Genomic DNA, 24,111 nt, shown 5'->3' with positions numbered 1-24,111 from the left:
TCTTTTCCTCCAGTATGATTTGGGCATGTTTCAAAATGGTTACTTTTGCCCTACCTGGCTTGAAATATTAGGGGGGTTTTCTTTGATCAAACTTAATTGTGTTTGGCTGCAAAATTCCAGTCTTTTGGCACAGTAACTCTTTAAAAGAGAGTTAGAGCTAACATATGCAGTTACCCAATGGGTAATAGTAAAGATACCTTACAACAAGTGTTAAAATAAATAACTGGAAGACTTCCCTGGTGATCCAGTCACTAGGATTCTGCACTCCCAGTGCAGGGACCCTGGGTTCAATTCCTGGTCAGGAAACTATATCCCACATGCTGCAACTAAGACCCAAATAAGTTTTAAAAAATAATGAATATCTAGGAGGTATTTGACATACATTGTAATATTTAATCAAAGAATCTGTCATATACAGTTTGTCAATTCTGTTAAACAGATGAGAAAATTAATGCTTTGAGAGGAAAATTATAAATTCAATGCAATACTTTTCTAAGCAACATACTGAAAAAAAAAAACTTGTAATTTTCTACATTTATAAGTTCTCTCTTATGTAAGGGTTTTCAGATACTACTTTCTAAGAAAGATTATATCTTCTTACATAAATCATAACTCTTCAGGAAAAGTACTAAATATAAATTTTATATAGCAGCTTAAAGTGTTGTTTTAGAACAGATTATCTGAGAATGTTTTATACTCAGGCATGCAAATTGACGGGCATACCCTTGATTGAAATAATGGTTCTTTCAGGCCTCATAGAATGTTTCACATTTTGAAAACCTAATTAAACCAATTATATTATAAAAGCTCCATAGAGGTATCTTCAATTCTTGTTTTAAAGACATTTTAACTTAAAAGCCTTTATCACTAGAATAAGTGAAAAATGATAGTTCAGTTTTGGTTTACCTTTCACATCATTTTTTGTGAACTTTGACTTAAAAAAATTTTTGATTTGCCATTTAATTTTTTTTATTCGAGTACAATTGCTTTACAATGCTGTGTTAGCTTCTTCCGTACAACAAAGTGAATCAGCTCTATGTGTACATATATCCCCTCCCTTTTGACTCTCCCTCCCATCCCCATCTCATACCCTCAAGAAACTGACAACCGCAGTACTAAAGATGGTTAGCTACTCAGTCAGACAACTTTTCTTGTATATGTGCAATTCATGAAGACTTTTGTTTTCTTTATTTTTTATTTTCTGACTTTTACTTTTTTCAGGGTGGACTGAACTTCCACTCACTGAGGTACTGAATTCTTTACTATGTAGATGTAAAAGAGATACCAAGATCAGTTTCTGGAGTGGTGAGGGATTTGGTGAAGCTGTTTTCTCCCTGAAACAAGACAGTCAAGGCTAAACAACCAAAATGGATCATTTCAGAACTCTGGCCAATATCCAAAGCCACTGAAAGAACTGAAAACCACCCAAGATAAACTGCCAAGCTCTGATAAAGCAGTGGGACCTGTGAAGTGTCGTTTTATTTATTTGACTGGGATGAGTCTTAGTTGCAGGATGCAGGATCATCAATCTTCCTATGAGATCTTTAGCTGCGGCATGAGAACTCTCATTTGCATCATGTGGGATCTTAGTTCCTTGACCAGGCATCAAACCGAGGTCCCCTGCTTTGGGAGTATGGAGTCTTAGCCACTGGACCACCGAGGAAGTGCCTGTGAAGTTTTAATTTGGAGCTATTCCCATTTCCTTCTTTCTCCAGTTTAGTGGTGTAGAAACCAAAATCTAGTAGCACCATAAAAGATAGAGAAATGTGAATTTTTTTTTTTTTTTTGATCTCTATTAAAAGCAAAATCCCCTAGAGCACCATCAGTTTGTTGTCCCAACTTGGAGCTCCCTCAAAAATCAGAGTATGTCAGCTATTTTATTTGATTCAGAGCTTGGGTGGGGTAAGGGGGGCTTACCCCAGGGCATCAGTGAAGCAGTGGAAAATAACTGGCGGCATTTAAACTATCTGAGGTAGTCACCCTTTTGTTGGGGCAAACAAGACTCAGTCGGGGAATTTAAAGGAAGTCCTGTAGAACCAGGCAAACATAGGGGTATTTTAAAAGCTATGACAAATTCTTGGGGATCTAAAAGTCTGCCCCAGACTGTGTTACGCTCAGGAAAGCCCTGGGGAAAGAAAAAACAATAGTCATTCATGTCCAGCTTACTTTGAGGGACCATGCAAGAAAAAAATGAAAGCTAAGACTAAATGAAAGCAAACTTCTGTCTGAAGTTTGAAGCTGTGCCTTTTTATGTAGATTCTCTTGGACAAAAGGCAGAAGATATTTCCCTTTTAGGGAAATCTTATGAACACTGATTATTTAGTCACCAAATTTTACTGAGCAATGTATGACTCATAGGAGGCCAGCTTGAAAAATAAAAACAAGAAATGAAAGAAGAAAAAAAGCTAGCAGAGAACTCAGTGACAGACACTAAGGGGAACATAAAATCTACAGAATTAGCCCAAGAAAGTGCTAAACAAATTAGTAGCAGTAAAAAAATATGACAATTTAAAAAGTTGGCAAATAGAAACTCTGAAGTTGGAGAGTTCTGAATTGAGAGTTGTTTCAATATATTGTCTAAGATCTCAAATTTTTAATTAAAAAATTAGAAGATATTCAGAAAAACAGGAAAATGTGCTATATAAACAAGAAAAAATGCAGTCAACATATAACATACCCAAGGAGGTGGAGCAGATTTTGTACTTAGTAGATGAAAACTTTGGGCCAACTATTACATGTTCAAATAATTAAAAGAATTAAAGCATGTGAGTGATGTCTCATGACCTTCCCAGGTGGCACTAATAGCAAAGAATCCACTAGAGTTGAAAATTACAGAAGTAAACTATAGAGTTTCTAGAGTTGAAAATTACAAAAAATAAAATAACTAGAAGGGTACAACAGCAGATTTTAGCCAGAAAAACAAAGAGTGAGCAAATACAAAGATACATTAATAAAAACTATTCAGTCTGAGTACCAAAAAGAAAAATTAATGAACAAAAAGAAACATACTCAGAGCCCTCTTGAACATCATGAAGTAATGACACAGACACAGTGGAAGTCCCAGAAAGAGAAGGGAAAGAGGTAGAAAGTTACTTGAAAACATAGTACCTAAAAATTCCCAAATTAAGTGAGAAATAGTAGTTTTCATATTTAAATGTGTATTTCTTTCTTAAATTTTCTGTCACAGGGCACTAAACAGGATGGCTTAACTGACTCTAGAAATTTATCACCTCACAGTTCCACAGGCTAGACGCCTGAGATCCAGTGTGGTCAAGTGCTGGTCCTCCCAAGGACTGTGAGCGAGAATCTTTTCCATGCCCCTGTCTTAGTTTCTGGTGATTTGCTAGCAATCACTGGTTTTCCTTTGCTGGGTGATGCATCTCTCTGATTTCTGCCTTCATCTTCACTTTACAATATCATTGCATGCATATTTATCTGTGTCCAAAGTTTCCCTTTTTTATAAGGATACCAGTCATATTTGATTAGGACCCATCCTAATGACCTCATATGAACTTGATACATTCTGTAAAGGCCCTGTTTCCAAGCAAGGTCACTTCTATGGTATTAGACTCCTTGAACTGCAAGGAAAGCAAACCAGTCAATCCTAAAGGAAATCAGTCCTGAATACTCACTGGAAGGACTGATGCTGAAGCTGAAACTCCAAAACTTTGGCCACCTGATGCAAAGAACTGAATCACTGGAAAAGACCCTGATGCTGGGAAAGATTGAAGGTGGGAAGGGAAGGGGATGACAGAGGATGAGGTGGTTGGATGGCATCGCGGACTCGATGGACATGAGTTTGAACCAGGTCCAGGAGTTGGTGATGGACAGGGAAGCCTGGTGGGCTACAGTCCATGGGGTCACCAAGAGTCAGACATGAATGAGCAACTGAACTGAACTGAAGGTATTAATTAGAGGTTAGGACCTTACATATACGTGTATTTTTGCGGAGGTGACGTCATGCAACCCATGACCATCTCAGCCTAGTGTGCATCATGTACATGGTTAATATTAATAATATGTATATATGGTTTAATTTATTTTCACCATAAAAGAACCTTCTCTGCATCTTTAGCCCAGGTAAATGGAATGCTACTGCTTGAAGAGAGAGGCTTAGGAAGGGAAAGATCACCCAAAAAGGAATGGCAACATTTGGCTGATGAAAGGAAGTGCTATGCACTTAGAGAGAGGACAGCTGGTGAGCATGGCTTATTCAGGTGAAGAGGGTGAAAGAGTGGGCAGAGTCTTTTATGCTCATTTCTGAAAAGCTAAATGAAACCTGGCAGTCAAAGCTACAGTTTAAGTGTCTGCTGCTGCTGCTGCTGCTAAGTCGCTTCAGTCGTGTCCGACTCTGTGTGACCCCACAGACGGCAGCCCACCAGGTTCCCCCATCCCTGGGATTCTCCAGGCAAGAGTACTGGAGTGGGTTGCCATTTCCTTCTCCAATGCATGAAAGTGAAAAGTGAAAGTGAAGTCACTCAGTCGTGTCCAACTCTTTGCGACCCCATGGACTGCAGCCCACCAGGCTCCTCCATTCATGGGATTCTCCAGGCAAGAGTACTGGAGTGGGGTGCCATTTGAGTGTCTAGAGCCCACTTAACGGGGTCACCATCTGGAGGGGCTGTTGGCTATAACCCCAGGGAATGTCTGACCCTTTGTTTCTTGACTATAATAGCTGCCATGTCCTGAGTTCTTATATCCAAGGTGGGATGCTAGATGCTACCTTACATTATTACATCTTGCGCACCTTAACAGACTTCTGAGGAAGCTTGTACAGATGGGAGAATGAGGCTCAGAGTGGTTTGCTATCTTTTTTAGCACTAGGTCATAATGGGACTAGAGTTTGTACCCTTGTTATATGAGGTGAAAGTTTCTCAGTCTTTGACTCCTTGACTATCCTTGGATCCAATGCCTTTTCTTCTCCTGGTTCATACTAATCAAGTTGTCTGAGATGTGTGGTAGGAAGTGCCACTAGACTGCCATCAACATGCCCTGCCCAATGGGCAAGCAGGTGAACTTGGGACACGTTCAGGGGCCTGAGCCTTAAGGTCTGCTGCTGAAACTGTTCTGCTTCTTTTGCAAAAGTCAGAGCTGGGTGGCATGCATGCGCGTGCACACACACACACACACACACACACACACACACACACACACTAGTGGAGTATGTGTGAACCCTTACCTGGCAGCAAAGCCATCTCTGGTCCTCTTCCTGTCTTACCACCTGCCATAGACTCCTTCCTTTGAGCCCCCCTTTCAGACTTGTATCTTCAAACCTAAACTCCAACATGATGGTCTTTGAAGTGGAGACTTTGGGAGGTGATTAGTTCATAAGGGTGGAGCACTCATACATGGCGGGGGGGCTTCCCAGGTGGCACAGTGGTAAAGAATCTCCCTACCAATTCAGGAGATGTGGGTTAGAGCCCTAGGTCAGGAAGAACCACTGGACTAGGAAATGGCAATCTACTCCAGTAGTCTTGCCTGGGAAATCCCAGAGGAGCCTGGCGGGCTACAGTCCAAGAGGTCCCAAACTGAATGACTGAGCAAGTACACACAGACTCAAGAATGGGATCAGTACTCTCATAAAAGAGACCCCAGAGAGCTTCCTTGCCCCTTCCACCATGTGAGGACACAGTGAGAAGAGAGCCTTCTCTCTGTAAGATGGAATCAGACCCTCACTTGACACCAATCTGCCAGAGCCTGGATCTTAGACTCCTTAGCTTCCAGAACTGAGAAATGTACAGTGGTTGTTTGAGCCACCTAGTCTATGGTATTGCTTTATAGCAGCCCCAATGGACTAAGGCATCACCTCAAATCCAATGCACTCTAATGCTGTGCTGTGTGGTTTAGTCACTAAGTCGTGTCCGACTCTTTGCGACTCCATGGACTGTAGTTCCCCAAGCTCCTCTGTGCATGGAATTTCCCAGGCAAGAATACTCCAGAGGGTTGATATTCCTTTCTCCAGGGGATCTCACCAACCCAGGAATCAAACCTGTGTCTCCTGCTTGGGAGGTGCACTCTTAACCACTGAACCACCTGGAAAGCCCAAATATACTCTAACATTGAGATCCTATCCTGCTCTGGTATATTCCAAATGTGTAACTGGGTATACGCAGTACAATCTGTTAAAAGGTGGCTTGCTTTGACTTAATTTTCTCTTTTCCCTCAACTTCTAAATTTCTTATTTTCATTTATTTTCTCCTACAATGTAGAAAGCAGCCAGATTGCATTTGACTCTGCTTTATAGTAGAAGAATCATTGATTATATAAGTGCAGTTTGGAAAATAAGATGTGTTAACTTCTGCATTTCCTAATTGGCTTGATGATAAAACTTTCAACAGTTTTCAAACAGCTTTAGGGATAGAAGTGTGTGTGAATCTGTGCACTTAATAAGTACAGTTTAGTTAGTAGTTCAGTTCAGTCACTCAGTCGTGTCCAACTCTGTGACCCCATGAACCACAGCACGCCAGGTCTCCTGGTCCATCACCAACTCCTGGAGTTTACCCAAACCCATGCCCATTGAGTCGGTGATGCCATCCAACCATCTCATCCTCTGTCATCCCCTTCTCCTCCTGCCTTCAATCTTTCCCAGCATCAGGGTCTTTTCAAATGAGTCAGCTCTTCCCATCAGGTGGCCAAAATATTGGAGTTTTAGCTTCAACATCAGTCCTTCCAATGAACACCCAGGACTGATCTCCTTTAGGATGGACTGGTTGGATATTCTTGCAGTCCAAGGGACTCTCAAGAGTCTTCTCCAACATCACAGTTCAAAAGCATCAATTCTTCAGCGCTCAGCTTTCTTTAGAGTCCAACTCTCACATCCATACATGACTACTGGAAAAACCATAGCCTTGACTAGATGGACTTTTGTTGGAAAAGTAATGTCTCTGCTTTTTAATATGCTATCTAGGTTGGTCATAGCTTTTCTTCCAAGGAGTAAGCATCTTTTAATTTCATGGCTGCAATCACCACCTGCACTGATTTTGGAGCCCAAAACAATAAAGTCAGCCACTATTTCCACTGTTTCCCCATCTATTTGCCATAAAGTGATGGAACCAGATGCCATGATCTTAGTTTTCTGAATGTTGAGCTTTAAGCCAACTTTTTCACTCTCCTCTTTCACTCTCATCAAGAAGCTCTTTAGTTCTTTGCTTTCTGCCATAAGGGTGGTGTCATCTGCATATCTGAGGTTATTGATATTTCTCCCGGCAATCTTGATTCCAGCTTGTGCTTCTTCCAGCCCAGCTTCTCATGATGTACTCTGCATATAAGTTAAATAAGTGGGGTGACAATATACCGCCTTGACGTACTCCTTTTCCTATTTGGAACCAGTCTGTTGTTCCATGTCCAGTTCTAACTGTTGCTTCCTGACCTGCATACAGGTTTCTCAAGAGGCAGGTCAGGTGGTCTGGTATTCCCATCTCTTTCAGAACTTTCCACAGTTTATTGTGATCCACACAGTCAATGGCTTTGGCATAGTCGAAAAAGCAGAAATAGATATTTTTCTGGAACTTAGTTAGTAGGGGTAAGTGTTATTTTATTATTTTCTAGAGCAGGCCACCTGCAAAGCCTATTTTGACAGATTATCTTTCAAGCTGGTCCTGACTAATCAGCACACTTTCTTCCTGCAGCCGGACATGCAAAGTTTATTTATAGAAAACAAATATGGTATTTTTAAGAAAAATATGTTTTTCTATTACATCTATAACTTATGAAGTTAGTATTAACTTTAACTAAGGTAATTCTATCCTCTAATCATAAGTCACTTGAGTGAACAGAGAAGGAAGAAGAGCTTGTTGGATGTGATTTTAAGCTGCCCAACATGGCTAAATCTTTAGGCAACTTTCTCCTTCTCTGAAATAAAACAACCTTAGGGAAAAGAGAGCTAGGCTAGACAACATTGTTCACAAACCTCAGACTGCTGAGGGAAATGAACCTAGGCATACAGCTGCAGGCATTTCAAGTGCCTATGCTGGGTCTGAAACCAAAAGTCTTAATTCAAAGGTTTCATCTTAGAAATTTTTGCCTAAAGACTATATCATGTACCTGACTGACAAAATACAGCCAGACTTTCTTTCTTTTTCTTCCTTTTTTTTGTATTTTATTGAAATATGTATTCAGAAAAGTGTTTTCCCACTGCAAATGTATAGCTCCATGAGTTTATTTTACAACGTGAACACCTGTGTATTCAACACAAAGATCAAAAAACAACATCACCTGTGCCCTGGAACTCTCCCATTCTCTGTTCAGGATTTTCTGCTTTCCTCTCCAGACTATGCTGAGAATCAGGCTTTAAAAAAAATTGCTTGTGCCTGCATACCTTTATTCACCTGGAGACAAACCTCAGACATAGTACATGAGAAGGTACAGGAAAAAGGCATTCTATATCTTTCCTGAAACTTGCTTCAGAAGACCGGCACTCCCATGGATGGTACAACGTTTGGAGAAGACCTCTGGGGAGGCAGAGGTATTCTTCATGGAATCCCAGGATGGAATCAGTCTATGGAAGTCTTCACTTTGGAGATTATTTGCTCTTTTTCTTCTTCCCAACTGGGATTAGATAAGCAGTTGAAATAATCGTTATGAATATACGAGGTCAGTCTCAGTTGTTAAATCCTTAATTGGGGTAAGTGTCTTGTTCTTTCCATTTTGCTTTGGGGCCATTCCAATCATCTCCTCTGTTCTCTGGGCTCTGCTGTCTTAATACCTATTTCCCTAATATTTCAGATAATTTTCTCCCCGGATATTTTACCAGTCACAGACTTTAAAATGTTTAATATTGTTAGATAGTGCCCTTCTCTGCCAATGTCTCAAGCAGCTTGCAAAGGTGAATGCTTTGTTCACTTTCTGTTGTATATCTTTTAACAAATACAGATAATTTTTACTTTGTCATTTTCACTCACAACAGTCTACATGTGTAGGCAATATGTTTCAAAACATTTCTTAATCAAAGGTGGAATCAATATAAAGAAAGTACTATGGTTATAAAATGTTTAGTGCTTCTGATCAGTAAAGAAGCTTCCCCAGGGATTTCCCTGGTGGCACAGTGGTTAAGAATCCACCTGTCAGTGTAGGGGACATGGGTTTGATCCCTGGTCTGGGAAGATCCCACATGCTGTGGAGCAATTAAGCCCAGGTGCCACAACTACTGAGCCCATATGCAACAACTACCAAAGCCCGCACACCCTAGAGCCTACTCACTGCAACTAGAGAAAGCCCATGCACAGCAATGAAGACCCAGCCCAGCCAAAAATACACACATAAATAAAATTTTTTAAAAAGAAGAAATTTCCCCTCATTCCCTTTCTATTACTCTAGATAAATCATAGGTATGAGTGAGGTTGCAGTTTCAGTAAACTATGCTTATAACCCATGTGAGAAGTGTGAATAAATAACTTCTTTTGTACTTTGGCTCAGTTGGTAAAGAATCCCCCTGCAATGCAGGAGACCCAGGTTCAATTTCTCGGTGGGGAAGCGCCCCTGGTGAAGGAAATGGCAACCCACTCCAGTCTTCTTGCCTGGAAAATCCCATGGACAGAGGAGCCTGACAGGCTACAGTCCATGGAGTTGCAAAGAATCGGACACAACTTAACAACTAAACCACCACATTTTGTACTTTACTGAACTTAGAGCAAAAACTTATCCTTGAGTAAGTACTCGATTTCAGTTTTCAAGTGGAAAAAATTCAGATTTATTCAAGAACTTGTTCATCCAGGTACTAGATAAATAAGCTTAACAAGTCACCCAACACCTAAGAGTCTCAGCTTTGTCCTTCCAGTAAGGAGATGTATTTGTGGCTGATAGACTTCTATGAGTCCGCTGTCATGGCAAAGTACTGCACAAAAATAGATTCCCTTGACTTTCTTCATGTTGCCCTGGGGCCAAGACAGGGACACACTCTTTGAGTCATCATTTTGCCTCAAGAAACCCACTGGGTTACTGCACAGGCAGATGCAGTTTCTTGCTAGAATCATAAGCAGATTTTTGTAAATAAAAACATCCCCACCAACACATTATCTGTCTACAGGAACTCTGTCCACGTTCATCATGATGCTGACCCATTGACCCCTATATTAATTTCAGGAAATAGTGAACCACCACCGTTCTGCTGGTGACTGGGGCAAGGATACTTCCTGTGGCAATGAAACACACACACATAATTCTTCATAAAGGCATTGGATCTTGAACCCTGGAATCGCTACCACACATAAATCTGAGTTAGACAGACATTCTGGAATAGATTTTCTACTTCTACAGGATATGAATGATCTCACTCCATCTGAGGATCTAATTAGCTTTTCTTAACTACATTAGCAGAATGCTGAGAAATGGAATATCTTCCCCCATATCAGTAAACAAAGGATGCCACAGTCATCAGTGAGGGTGAGCCACCCCACCCTCTGCAGCCACCACTGAAGGTGAGCTGGTAAGCCCTGAGGGAACTCGGGAAGGAAAGAATACCTGCCATCTAGCAGCCACCAGACTGAAGACACTCCTTAAGGTGAGCGCTGAGGAACTCAGGATGAGAAAACACAGGATACTAGTCCCAGATAGCTGAGATGCATATCCGTGAGCCCAGACAATGGCATCTTCCCATACATGGAAATGCACTAAATTCCTTATCTTGGGCTATCTGGTTTTCTTTAATTAACAGTAATCTTTTGATATTCCCAACTATCTGCCCTTTGTTGCAAAACTTCTTTGTAGCATGGTTTCCCCCTCGCCTCCTCAGATCAGTTCCGTCAGAGTTACTAGAGATTTTTGCCTCCTGGACTTGAAGTCCTAAAATTTATTGCCGAATAAAACATTACTTTCAACATTTAGGTTGTGATTAATTTTTTAAGTTGACAATGCCTAGTGCAAAGATTTTCTTTAGGGTGATGGGAAAAAAAAAAACAAAACACAGTTATCTATAAGCAAACACAGAATTCTGATGTCTCTGAAAAACCAAAATCTATCCTCTTGAAAGCTGTCATTCTCTAATCCTCATTTGATGTGAGCTGCATATATGGAGACTGCACAGCATTATTAGTAATAGCACATATTTTGCAGTCATATATCCTGACGTTGGGCTTTCCAGGGGGCACTAGTGGTAAAGAACCTTCCTGTCAATGCAGGAGATCTAAGAGACGTGGGTTCGATCCCTGGGTCAGGAAGACCCCCTGGAGGAAGGCATGGCAACCCATTCCATTATTCTTGCCTGGAGAATCCCATGGACAGAGGAACCTGGTGGGCTACAGTCCATGGGGTCACAAAGAGTTGGACAGCACTGAAGCAACTTAGCATATCCCATGCACGCATCCTGACTCTACTCTTTTCTAGTTGTGTGATCTTAGGAGAATCAACTTACTCTTTTCTTCCTCTGTAAGTAATACTGACACCTGCTTTTGAGTGTGTTGTGAGGATTAAATGAGATCTATACGTCAAAAGCTTAGAACAATGTCTAGCAAACAGAAGTCTGTGCATGTGTGCTTAGTCGTGTCTGACTCTTTGTAATCCCATGGACTGTAGCCCGCCAGGCTCCTCCGTCCATGGGATTTCCCAGGCAAGAATACTGGAGTGGATTGCTATTTCCTTCTCCAGAGGGGCACTTATTAAACTGAAGCTTTTATTATTATTCACATTGCATCTGCTTATGGAGACATATAGGAGTCAATTGATTCATTTCCATTATCCAGCGATAACATTTCTTCTGTACATCTAGCAACACTGCCTTCCCAGACACGAATTTTATATTCTAAATTGTTGTGGGGGGGAACCCACACAATTCAAATTATTTCGTGCCATTAAAGCACTTATGTTGTAAATGATGGGCAATCAAATCTCACGCCTCAAAGACTAGGTTGGTCGTTTAAAAGTCTCCATTCTTTCTAAATGCGGGTCCTCCATGGCAGATGGTGCTGTCAGTGATATAGTGCCCTTCCTACAATGAGCAAGGATGGTTTAATAGGGCCTTACCTTTACAAAGTAATTTCCCTGCTAGTTAAGAGTGTGTGCTCAGAAGTCAAATTATGCAACTTATAGCCCAGCTCCTTCATTTACTTATTGTTTAACCTTGGATAAGTTATTAAATTTCACTTATCCTTAGCTTCTCCAGCAGAGAAATGGAGATAGTAACAGCAATTACCCCAATGTATTGTGGATGTGTTCAATGAAATAATGAGAAGCCTTTAGCTGTATTTGGCACACACAGTTTTGCCACTAATTTCTTAGCAGTTATAACTTTATGTTTGCCCTGTTTATGGTATAAAGACTGCTGGAGGCTGATAGTTTACATCAAAAGAGGGTAGTGACTCCACCGATGCTTTTAAGAAAACTCTAGAATACCTTCCTTACAAACTTCCAAATATTATTACCAACTGTGAAGGAAACAGTGAATCTCTGTGACACCAGCAGATGACTGTAGGTCCACTTCATGACGTAACAGAGGTTTCATTTACTAATTAAATGGTTACCTGGTAACTGCAGACAGGCTATCGGAGTCTGAACCTGGTTTTATCTCTTCTCCTCGATAACAAAAGGTTGCTATTGGGGACTGTTGCTTCAAGCCCCTCTCCGCTTACAGAGTAAGAGAGTCTGTGTGTGCACACTAGCCCCTCTTACATATGCACATATCTGTAACTGTTTGCATAGATTGTGCTAGAGGTGGTCATAGTGATGCCTTGAATTCTAGTCCATTCCCACATGGATCATTCTAGCCTCTTACTGTTGCAGGAAAGGGGGACCCCTTCCAGGGTCTGAGAGTGGTCTCTTGTCTAACACTTGGAAATGGATTATCAGAGAAGACACACTTACTGACAAAGCAAGAGACGATCAGGAAAGGGGGCTCTGATGGAGAGCAGCAGTGTAAGGGAACCCAGAAGGACTGTTCTGCTATGTGGCTTGCAGTCTTGGGTTTTATGATAATGGGGTTAGTTTCTGGGTTGTCTTTGGCCAATCATTCTGACTCAGGATCTTTCCTGGTGGCAGTCAGCCAACATAGAGTCCATCGAGATGAAGGAGGATTCAGGGACATTAGTAGGAAATAGGGACTGGAGTCTCCTCTCTCCTTTGGACCTTCCCCTTCCTGGGAGGTGGTAGCTTCTCAGTTCCACCTCCCTTATCAGGACCTCCTACTGTAAGACAGAGAACTCATGTAAGTGGCTACTACGGTGCCTGGCCAGGAACGGTGGTTTTTGTCGGTAGTTCCCCTATTATTGTTCTCTGGTGGTTCAGATGGTAAAGAATATGTCTACAATGAATGCAGGAGACACAGGTTTGATCCCTGGGTCAGGAAGATTCCCTGGAGGAGGAAACAGCAAACCCCCTCCTCCCTAGTATCCATGCCTGGAGAATTCCATGAACAGAGGAGCCCAGCAGGCTACAGTCCATGGGGTTGCAAAGAGTCGGACATGACTGAGCGACTAACACTTTCACTTTCCCCTGTTATTAATATTACTTAATATTACCCTTGCTTATTTATAAGTAACTGCCACTTCATCAGTGAGTAACCTGCCTCTTACCATCTGCTATCATTTTAATTGTTCAGTTCAAACGCAGATGTATGGCAGTATCAGAATTGTTCATCTGGACCCCTGCGGGAACATCTTTATCAGCTGGACATGAATGAATACTTATGTAGTCTCCGTTGACTTTAATCTTACAGACACCATTCCCAGTTACATAGGTCAGCACCTTTTCCCTCATCTCCTTCAGCAAGGTGTTCCATGTATTCATAATAAAGTTAGGTTGTTCTGTCAGATTCTGTATTCCATCCTGATATCCCATGACCTCCTTCATGAATTTCTAAAATATTTACATACATTAAGGCTCACCCTTTAAAAACAAAAAGTGAAGAGTTGCATTTTATTTGGTGGAAATTTTTAGGACTTCAAGCCTGGGAATTGGCATCTCAAGTAGCCCTGAGAAAACTGCTCTGGTGTGTGTGAGGGGAGGAGGGTGCTGAGGGGGTCAGGGGGCACTAGGATATATAGGAGTTTTGCAACAAGGCAAATAATATCTCATTTTGTTGATATACCATAGTTTGTTTATTCATTTACCTATCAAAAGATGTAATTGTTGCTTTATTTCTTGCATATTATAGATAAAGCTGCTACAAACATTCATATGCAAGCTTTTTTGTGTGCATATAAGTTCTGTTTCTCAGCTTTATTGAGATATAATTAAAATGTTATATTGCATAAGTTTAAGGTGTAAAAGTGTTGATTTGATACAATATATATTACAAAATGATCACCACCCTAATATTACCTAACACCTGCATCATATCACATTATCACCATTTCTTTTTGTAGTAAAAACATTTAGGATCTACTCTCTTGCTAACTTGCAAGTATATAATACAGTATTATTAGACATAATCACTACACAGTACATTAGAGTCTCCGGAACTTATTCATCCTGTAACAAGAAGTTAGTACTCTTTGGCCACCATCTTGATACTGAGCCGGACCCTGTGGGGCTCCTGAGCACAAAAGTCTTCCTGTGTCCCCCATTTCTTTGATTACAGGAAATAAGCTTCATTCAGCCTCCATGACCTTCCCTCAAGCAGTTGTTAAATTAGGGAAGGGAGGGGATTACCGTCAAAGGAAAAACAAGCAGTCAAGAGAACCAAGAGTGCAGTCGGGACAGGGTCTTGGTTCTCCATCAAGTGATACAAGCAACAATATCTCCCCGCTGTTTTGCAGATACTGAAACCCACACCAGGTAGGAGAAGTTAACGGTTAACAACAGAATACTGCCCACAAGGATGCAGACCATTTGGAACCAAAGCCTTGATGATGTTGATTTCTGATTACCTCACCACCAACCAATCAGAACAACGTCCACAAACTGACCACACCCTCTTTGAACCATTGCTATAAAAAAATCTTCACCACCCCCCTCCAGGTCTGGACACACAGTTTTGAGGGCTAATTCTTGTTGTGGGCCTCTTTGCCTGGCAACACAATAAAGCTATTCTTTTCTACTTCACCCAAAACTGTCTCTGAGATTTAATTCAGTGTCAGGGTACAGAGGCTGGATTTAATCTCCCCCTTTTCCAGCTCTCACACCAGCCTAGGCCCTGCTAACTACCATTCTGGTCTCTGTTTTTATAACTGGGCTTTTTAGGTTCCATATATACGTGATATCCTACTTTCTCTTTCCCTGTGTGACTTATTTCACTTAGCCTTAACACTTCTTTCAAAGTTCATCCATACAGGACTTAAAATCAGTTGTGTGAAAAGCTAGAAGTGCATTGTCTGCATCTGGTGGCAAGACTGTTTATCTCAGGAAGAAATTGCACGCCGGACTCCACAGCATCTGTTCAGTTTGCATTCTCATCAGCAATGATTGGCAGTTCTTGTTGCTCCACATCTTTGCCAACTAGGATTGTTAGCTGTTGCTGTTGTTTTTTCCCAAATTCTAGCTATTTAGGTATGAACTAGTATCTCATTGTTTTAATTTGTAATTCCCTAAGGACAACTGATGTTAAGAAGCTCTTCATATGCTCAATTTCTATCTGTATATTTTCTTTGGTGAAGTATCTGTCAAACTATTCCCCATTTTTTAATTGCTTTGTTAGTTTTTTTTTATTTTTGTGTTTTAAAATTATTTCATATATTTTTAATGTTTTTTATCAAATGTGTGTTTTGTAAATATTTTCTCCCAGTTTGTGGCTTTCTTTCCATTTTTTTCATAGTGTCTTTCTCAGAGTAGAGGGTTTTATAAAGTCCAACGTTTTATTCTTACATGGGTGATAGTTTTGATGCTACATCTAACAACTTACTACCAGATCTAAGGTAACTTAAATTTTCTCCTGTTAGTTTGTTTTCTAGAAGTTTTGTGCTTTTCATTTTGCATCTAGGTCTAAGATCTATTTTCAGTTCAATACTGGGAAATGTGTAAAGTTTGTTCTAGATTCTTTTTTTTTTTTTTTTTGCAAATGTATATTCAATTATCCCAGCACCGCTGGATGAAAGACTATCCTTTCTTCATTGAATTGCCTTCGGGTTTTTGTTAAAAATGAATTGACTATATTTTTTAACATAGTCAGCTTTTGGGGGGGCCCTCTCTTCTATCCCATTAACCTACATGCCTATTTTTTTCTAGTTCCATGCTATCTTGAGTATTGTATTTTTATAGTAAGTCTTGAAAATAGATAATATGAACCCTTCATCTTTGTTCTTCTCCTCCAGTATCTGTTGGCTATTCTAAGTCTTGTGCCTTTCCACATAAATTTTAGAAACAGGTTGCCAATATCTGAAAAATACATTATTGGGATTTTCATTAGAATTTTATTGAATATAGAGTTGGAAAGAATTGACATCTTAGCAATACTAAAACTCTCCAATCCATGAACATGGAATATCTCTCCACTTTTTTAGATCTTCTTTGATTTTTTCATTGTAGTTTTACAATTTCCTGCATGTAGACCTAGTATTAAATATAGGCTTAAGTATTTCATGACTTTAGTTTTATTGTAATGTTAATGTTTTGTTTTTATTCAAATTTCAGTAGCTAATTGTGAGTATATAGGAAATAAACTGGTGTTCATATGTTAAACTTGTATTCTGCAACCTTATTTTGCAGGTATGTTTAAAAGTTCCAGGAGTTGCTTTTTGTTTCTACTTTGGATTTTTCTACATAGCAAATCATGTCAGTTTTATTTCTTCCTTTCCAATCTTTGTGTCTCCTTTTCTTGTCTAATTGCACTAGCTAGAAATTCCAGCATATTGATAAATATAAATACAATGGACATCTTTGCCTTGATCTTGATCTTAGTGTAATTGTGTCCAATTGATGTGATAAAATGATTTTTTCTTAAGCTAATTGATATATTGGATGACATTGATTAATTTTCAAATGGGGAATGAGCCTTGCATCCCTGGAATTAATTCAACTCGCCATTGTCTATTATTTATTTTGTACATTGTTAAACTTAAGTTGCTATTATTGTGTTGAGGACTTGTGCATTTTTATTCATGAGTAATATTGCTGTGTGGTCTTCCTTTCTTATAATGTCTTCATCCATTTTGGCATTAAGATAGTACTAGTCTTATAAAGTAGAGGGCAATGGCACCCCACTCCAGTACTCTTGCCTGGAAAATCCCATGGATGGAGGAGCCTGGTAGGCTGCAGTCCATGGGGTCGCTAAGAGTCGGACACGACTGAGCGACGTCACTTTCACTTTTCACTTTCACACATTGGAGCCTTAGGAAATGGCAACCCACTCCAGTGTTCTTGCCTGGAGAATCCCAGGGACGGGGGAGCCTGGTGGGCTGCCGTCTATGGGATCACACAGAGTCGGACACGACTGAAGTGACTTAGCAGCAGTAGCAGCAGCAGTCTTATAAAATGAGTTAGGGAAGTGCATGCCTACGGTCGCGGCAGCGGTTCCGAGACGGTGGGCGGCGGCGGGATGGGGGGCGGTCTCCTGGAGAACACTAACCCCCTCATCTACGAGCGCTCTGGGGACCGGCCAGTGACCGCGGGCGAGGAGGACGAGCAGGTTCCAGACAGCACCGACGCGCGCGAGACCTTCGATTTGATTCGCTCCATCAATGACCGGAGCATCCCCTGACGCTAGAAGAATTGAATGCAGTAGAGCAAGTCCGGGTTCAGGTGAACGACCCCGAGAGCACAGTGGCCGTGGCCTTCACAGCCACCATTCCACACCGCAGTATGGCCACCCTTATTGGCCTGTCCAGCAAAGGTAAGCTTCTGCGATCCCTTCCCCAGCGTTTCAAGATGGATGTGCACCTTACCCCAGGGACCCAGGCCTCAGAGCATGCAGTGAACAAGCAGCTTGCGGATAAAGAGCGGGTGGCAGCCGCCCTCGAGGACACCCACCTGCCTGAGATTGTGAACCAGTGTCTATCAGCCCGGTCTTGAGCCTGGATTTTGCTCCCAGCCCCACCCAGGGCTCATGGCCTTGTTTTCTTCAATCACTGACAATAAGAAACAAACATTTTGCATTTTGTAATAAACCCTTAAATTATATTCATTTAAAAAAATAAATAAATAAAATGAGTTAGGAAGTGTACCTTCTGTATTTTCTGGCAGATATTATTGAGAGTTGTAGTTTCCTGTTTGAATGCTTGGTATAATTCATTAGTGCTTTCTTCTTTTTTGAAGAATTGTGTTTTTATTTTTAAAAAGTTCTTATCCAATTTCTTTAGTGGCTGTAGACATATTATGATCATTTACTTTTCCTTCTGTGAGTTTTGATTGTATCTTTCAAGAAATTTGTCCATTTGATTGAAGTTATCAAATTCATAAAATTGTCATATATGCATAAAGTTGTCATAATATTACCTTATTATCCCTATAATGTCCAGGAGATCAATAGTAATATCTCATTTTTAATTTATAGTATTAATAACTTGTGTCCAACTAATGGTCCATCAATATTATTGATATTTTGAAAGAATCCATCTTTTGGTTTCCTTGTTTTCCTCTATTGATTTCCTGTTTTCAATGTCATTGATTTTTTTACTCTAATTGATATCATATCTTTGCTTTGCTTGGTCTTAATTTGCTCCTTCTCTAGTTTCATAAGATGGAAGTTTGGGTTATCTGTTTTGGATTTTTTTTTAATTTACTTATTTATTTTTTCTAGTGCACATTCAATACTATATGTTTTTCTCTATGCCCTGCCTTTGATACATCCTAAAGATTTTGATAAGTTGTATTTTCATTTTCATTAAACTTTTAAAATTTTGTCTTGAGACATATTCTTTGACCCATTTGAAATTTAATGCTGTTTAATTTCTAAATATTTGCAAATTTTCTAGTTACCTTTCTGTTATTTGGGGCTTCCCCGACAGCTCAGTTGTTAAAGAATCCACCTGCAATGCAGGAGACCCCAGTTCAATTCCTGGGCCGGAAAGATTCACTGGAGAAGGGATAGGCTACCCACTCCAGTATTCTCGGACTTCCCTTGTGGCTCAGCTGGCAAAGAATCTGCCTGCAATGTGGGAGACTTGGGTTTGATCCCTGGATTGGGAAGATCCCCTGGAGAAGGGAAAGGTTACCCACTCCAGTATTCTGGCTTGGCGAATTCCATGGACTGTATAGTCCATGGGGTCACAAAGAGTCAGATGCTACTTTCACTTTCACTTTCTGTTATTTATATCCAATTTAATTCCATTATTGTCTAAGAATAACTTTTTCTAATTTCTATTCTTTTAAATAGTTTAATATATGTTTTATGATCTGGTTCAGAACATGGTCCACACCATCAGTAAATGTTCCATGAAAGCTTGAGAAGAATGTGTAGCTAGTAACTGTTATGTGGAGAATTCTATAAATGTCAAATATCTCAAGTTGGTTCATAGTGCTCCTTAGATCAACTATATTCTTACTGATTTCCTGCATACTTAACATATCAATTACTGAAAGACAAAACTCACTACATTTCAAATATAGCCAGCAAACTCACTATATTTCTCATCTTTTCCCTCTATAAGAAAGGTAGCTTTATTCTCCCTTCTGATTTTCTTTAAGATTTCTCTCTGCCTTTGATTTTTCTCCTTGATTTTCCATTTCTAGGAATATGGTATTGTTAGACATGTTTTGGGTATTTATTCCACTTTGGATTCTTTGAAATCTTAGATCTGTGGTTTAGCATTTGTTATCAGGTTTGGAACATTCTCAGATATTGTTGCTTTAAATATTGTTTTCCGTGTCATTCTTTATTTTCCTTCTAGCATGCTAATTAAGTGTGTGTTACACTTTCCAAAATTGTCCCATGGTTCTTTAACATTCTTTCTCTTTGCATTTTAGTTCAAGGTGTCCTACTGACCTATGTTCAAGATCATGAATTCTCTCTTCAGCTCTGCCCAGTCTACTGATGAACCCATAAAAGACATTATTCTTTCTGTTATAGTGTTTTTCATTTCTAGCAATTCCTTTTGATTATTTCTTCATGCTTTCATCTCTCTGCTCACATCACCCATCTGTCTGGGATGTGTGTAATGTTTGTACATGCCAGATGCTTCAAATTCTTCTGGTGTCCTAGATTTTGTCTCCACCCTGGATATATGCTTCCCCAAGAAATCTTCCTCAGAGAGAGTCTGTATAAGGGATTTGCTGCAAGATTCATTTTAATTTTAAATGCTTTAATGTTCAGTCTATTCCAATGACATTTTGGGGACCTGGATTTTAAAAAGTGATCTAGTGGCCATAGTACCCAAACTAAAAGCAGCCCAATGACTAGATTACTTGGTTCTGAAAATTAAAACCTTTGTCTTTTTTCTCACTGTTAAACTGCAAGAATGTTTAACTTTGGCTGTTCATATTCTCATTTATAAAGCTTTATAAGAACTGCTACTTTTAAAAACAAAAGAAAAAGTAAAAAAAAAAAAAAAAATCCCATAATATGATTAGGGGTAAAGAAAGGAGAAAGTTATACAATAGCAGAATTGCTTTAAAGTCTTCCAGACAATGAGCAACAGAAAGAAAATTTTCTGAAAGTCTTCTAAATGTCTTTAGGTAGGATGTATAAATTAATTCTTTCACCAGCAATATACCAGAGGCAGTGGCAAGTTATGATACATAGTATTAGACAGAAATAGTGAACTAGATATCAGATTCCATTCATGTCCATTCACTCAACAAATATTTACCAAATGATTTGTATTTGCCAGGCATTGTGAAGTGGTGTTACTAACTCATCCTGTGAAATTATGCAAATAATTTTGTTTTTTTGAGTTTCAGTTCTACAACACAGAACAAGGAGAATTATATTTGCCCACAGCCCTTATTTTGAGGTTCAAATGAGCTAGTAATTGTGGATGTCATTTGAAAAACATATAACAGACTGTAGTTTTATTTATTTACTTTATTTAAACTAATACAGTTTCAGTTCAGTTCAGTCGCTCAGTCGTGCCCAACTCTTTGCGAGCCCATGAATTGTGGCACACCAGGCCTCCCTGTCCATCACCAACTCCCAGAGTTTACTCAAACTCATGTCCACAGAGTGGGTGATGCCATCCAGCCATCTCATCCTCTGCCGTCGCCTTCTCCTCTTGCCCCCAATCCCTCCCAGCATCAGGGTCTTTTCCAATGAGTCAACTCTTCGCATGAGGTGGCCAAAGTATTGGAGTTTCAGCTTCAGCATCAGTCCTTCCAGAGAACACCCAGGACTGATCTCCTTTAGGATGGACTGGTTGGATCTCCTTGCAGTCCAAGGGACTCTCAAGAGTCTCCTCCAGCACCGCAGTTCAAAAACATCAATTCTTTGGCACTCAGCTTTCTTTAGAGTCCAACTCTCACATCCATACCTGACCACTGGAAAAACCATAGCCTTGACTAGATGGACCTTTGTTGACAAAGTAATGTCTCTGCTTTTTAATATGCTGTCCAGGTTGGTCATAACTTTCCTTCCAAGGAGTGTCTTTTAATTTCATGGCTGCAATCACCATCTGCACTGATTTTGGAGCCCAAAACAATAAAGTCTGACACTGTTTCCATTGTTTCCCCATCTATTTCCCATGAAGTGATGGGACCAGATGCCATGATCTTAGTTTTCTGAATGTTGAGCTTTAAGCCAACTTTTTCACTCTCCTCTTTCACTTTCATCAAGAGGCTTTTTAGTTTCTCCTCACTTTCTGCCATAAGGGTGGTGTCATCTGCATATCTGAGGTTATTGATATTTCTCCTGGCAATCTTGATTCCAGCTTGTGCTTCTTCCAGCTCAGCGTTTCTCATGATGTACTCTGCACATAAGATAAATAAGCAGGATAACAATATACAGCCTTGACGTACTCCTTTTCCTGCTTGGAACCAGTCTGTTGTTTCATGTCCAGTTCAAACTGTTGCGTCCTGACTTGCATATAGGTTACTCAAGAGGCAGGTCAGGTTGTCTGGTATTCCTACCTCTTTCAGAATTTCCCACAGTTTATTGTGATCCACACAGTCAAAGGCTTTGGCATAGTCAATAAATCAGAAATAGATGTTTTTCTGGCACTCTCTTGCTTTTTCGATGATCCAACGGATGTTGACAATTTGATCTTTGGTTCCTCGGCCTTTTCTAAAACCAGCTTGAACATCTGGAAGTTCACAGTTCACGTATTGCTGAAGCCTGGCTTGGAGAATTTTGAGCATTACTTTGAGATGAGCATAATTGTGTGGTAGTTTGAGCATTCTTTGGGATTGCCTTTCTTTGGGATTGGAATGAAAACTGACCTTTCCAGTCCTGTGGCCACTGCTGAGTTTTCCAAATTTGCTGGTATATTGAGCAAAGCACTTTCATAGCATCATCTTTCAGGATTTGAAATAACTCAACTGGGATGCCATCACCTCCACTAGCTTTGTCCATAGTGATGCTTTCTAAGGCCCACTTGACTTCACATTCCAGGATGTCTGCCTCTAGGTGAGTGATCACACCATTGTGATTATCTGGATCATGATCTTTTTTGTACAGTTCTGTGTATTCTTGCCACCTCTTCTTAATATTTTCTGCTTCTGTTAGTCGACATTCTAAGAATCAGCAAACTAAAATGGACTGGAATGGGTGAATTTAACTCAGATGACCATTATATCTACTACTGTGGGCAGGAATCCCTTAGAAGAAATGGAGTAGCCATCATGGTCAACAAAAGAGTCCAAAATGCAGTACTTGGATGCAATCTCAAAAATGACAGAATGATCTCTGTTCATTTCCAAGTCAAACCATTCAATATCATGGTAATCCAAGCCTATGCCCCAACCAGTAATGCTGAAGAAGCTGAAGTTGAACAGTTCTATGAAGACCTACAAGACCTTTTAGAACTAACACCCAAAAAAGATGTCCTTTTCATTATAGGGGATTGGAATGCAAAAGTAGGAAGTCAAAAAACACCTGGAGTAACAGGCAAATTTTGCCTTGGAGTACAGAATGAAGCAGGGCAAAGGCTAATAGAGTTTTGCCAAGAGAACGCCCTGGTCATAGCAAACACCCGCTTCCAACAACACAAGAGAAGACTCTACACATGGGCATCACCAGATGGTTGACACCAAAATCAGATTGATTATATTCTTTGCAGCCAAAGATGAAGAAGCTCTATATAGTCAGCAAAAACAAGACTGGGAGCTGGCTGTGGCTCAGATCATGAACTCCTTATTGCCAAATCCAGACTTAAATTGAAGAAAGTAGGGAAAACCACTAGACCATTCAGATATGACCTAAATCAAATCCCTTATGATTGTACAGTGGAAATGAGAAATAGATTTAAGGGACTAGATCTGATAGACAGAGTGCCTGATGAACTATGGATGGAGGTTCGTGACATTGTATAGGAGACAGGGAATAAGACCATCCCCATGGAAAAGAAATGCAAAAAAGCAACATGGCTGTCTGAGGAGGCCTTACAAATAGCTGTGAAAAGGAGAGAAGCGAAAAGCACAGGGGAAAAAGAAAGATATTCCCATTTGAATGCAGAGTTCCAAAGAATAGCAAGGAGAGATAAGAAAAATACAGCTTATACACGTTATAAACTTATGTGTGTAGACACATTGGTTTATGTGTATTCCATTTATTCTTATTTCTAAGTTTCCTTACATTTATCTTTCCTCATGAGAAAAAAAAAAAAAAAAAGCTCAGTCTTCCTAGTTCAGTTTTCTGATCCATCCTCTTAGAACTTCTGCCTTAATTTCATAAAAGCAAATCTGTACCTAAATAAAATCTTACTAGTGTCTAACATTTTAGATATGCAGATTGTACCATCAGTTTTTAATGCAGATGGAAAAGGTCAGCCAAGGAAGTGACTAGGTGAGTCAAGGGAAGGACCTAAAGGATGTGACAAATCCATACAGCCACCTTCCTGTGAAAATCACAGACCCTTGAGGTCTATAATTAATAACAATAATCTCAGGTCTTAGACCATACTGCCCCCTCTTCTCTGAGCTATTCGTGGAGGGTACCGAGCTGTAACCACCATCTCCTCCCCGTGGCATTATTTCTTGGTTTACTGTAAAGGCATTACACAGAGAGACTGATTTGTCTGTATCTCCTTTCCTCACATGGAAAGAACTCTCCAGCCAGCATTCTGCCCCTAATTTCCACCCATTATGCTTATGGAGCAATATGCTATGCTGTCCAGAGTAGATAAAACCCGGAGACTCTCCCTGTATTATGCTCATCAAATGACT

At 40.0% G+C, this 24,111-nt stretch overlaps 1 pseudogene; it reads left to right on the top strand.

Moving 5' to 3' along the window:
* The window catches only part of LOC133067966 (cytosolic iron-sulfur assembly component 2B-like), a 66,863-nt pseudogene extending 48,992 nt beyond the window's left edge, over positions 1-17,871 (top strand).
* The last annotated feature ends 6,240 nt before the right edge of the window (positions 17,872-24,111 follow it).

This window comes from Dama dama, chromosome 2 (genome assembly GCF_033118175.1).
Source record: "Dama dama isolate Ldn47 chromosome 2, ASM3311817v1, whole genome shotgun sequence".
Lineage (NCBI taxonomy): Eukaryota > Metazoa > Chordata > Mammalia > Artiodactyla > Cervidae > Dama > Dama dama.
This window is presented reverse-complemented; position numbering and strand designations above follow the sequence as displayed.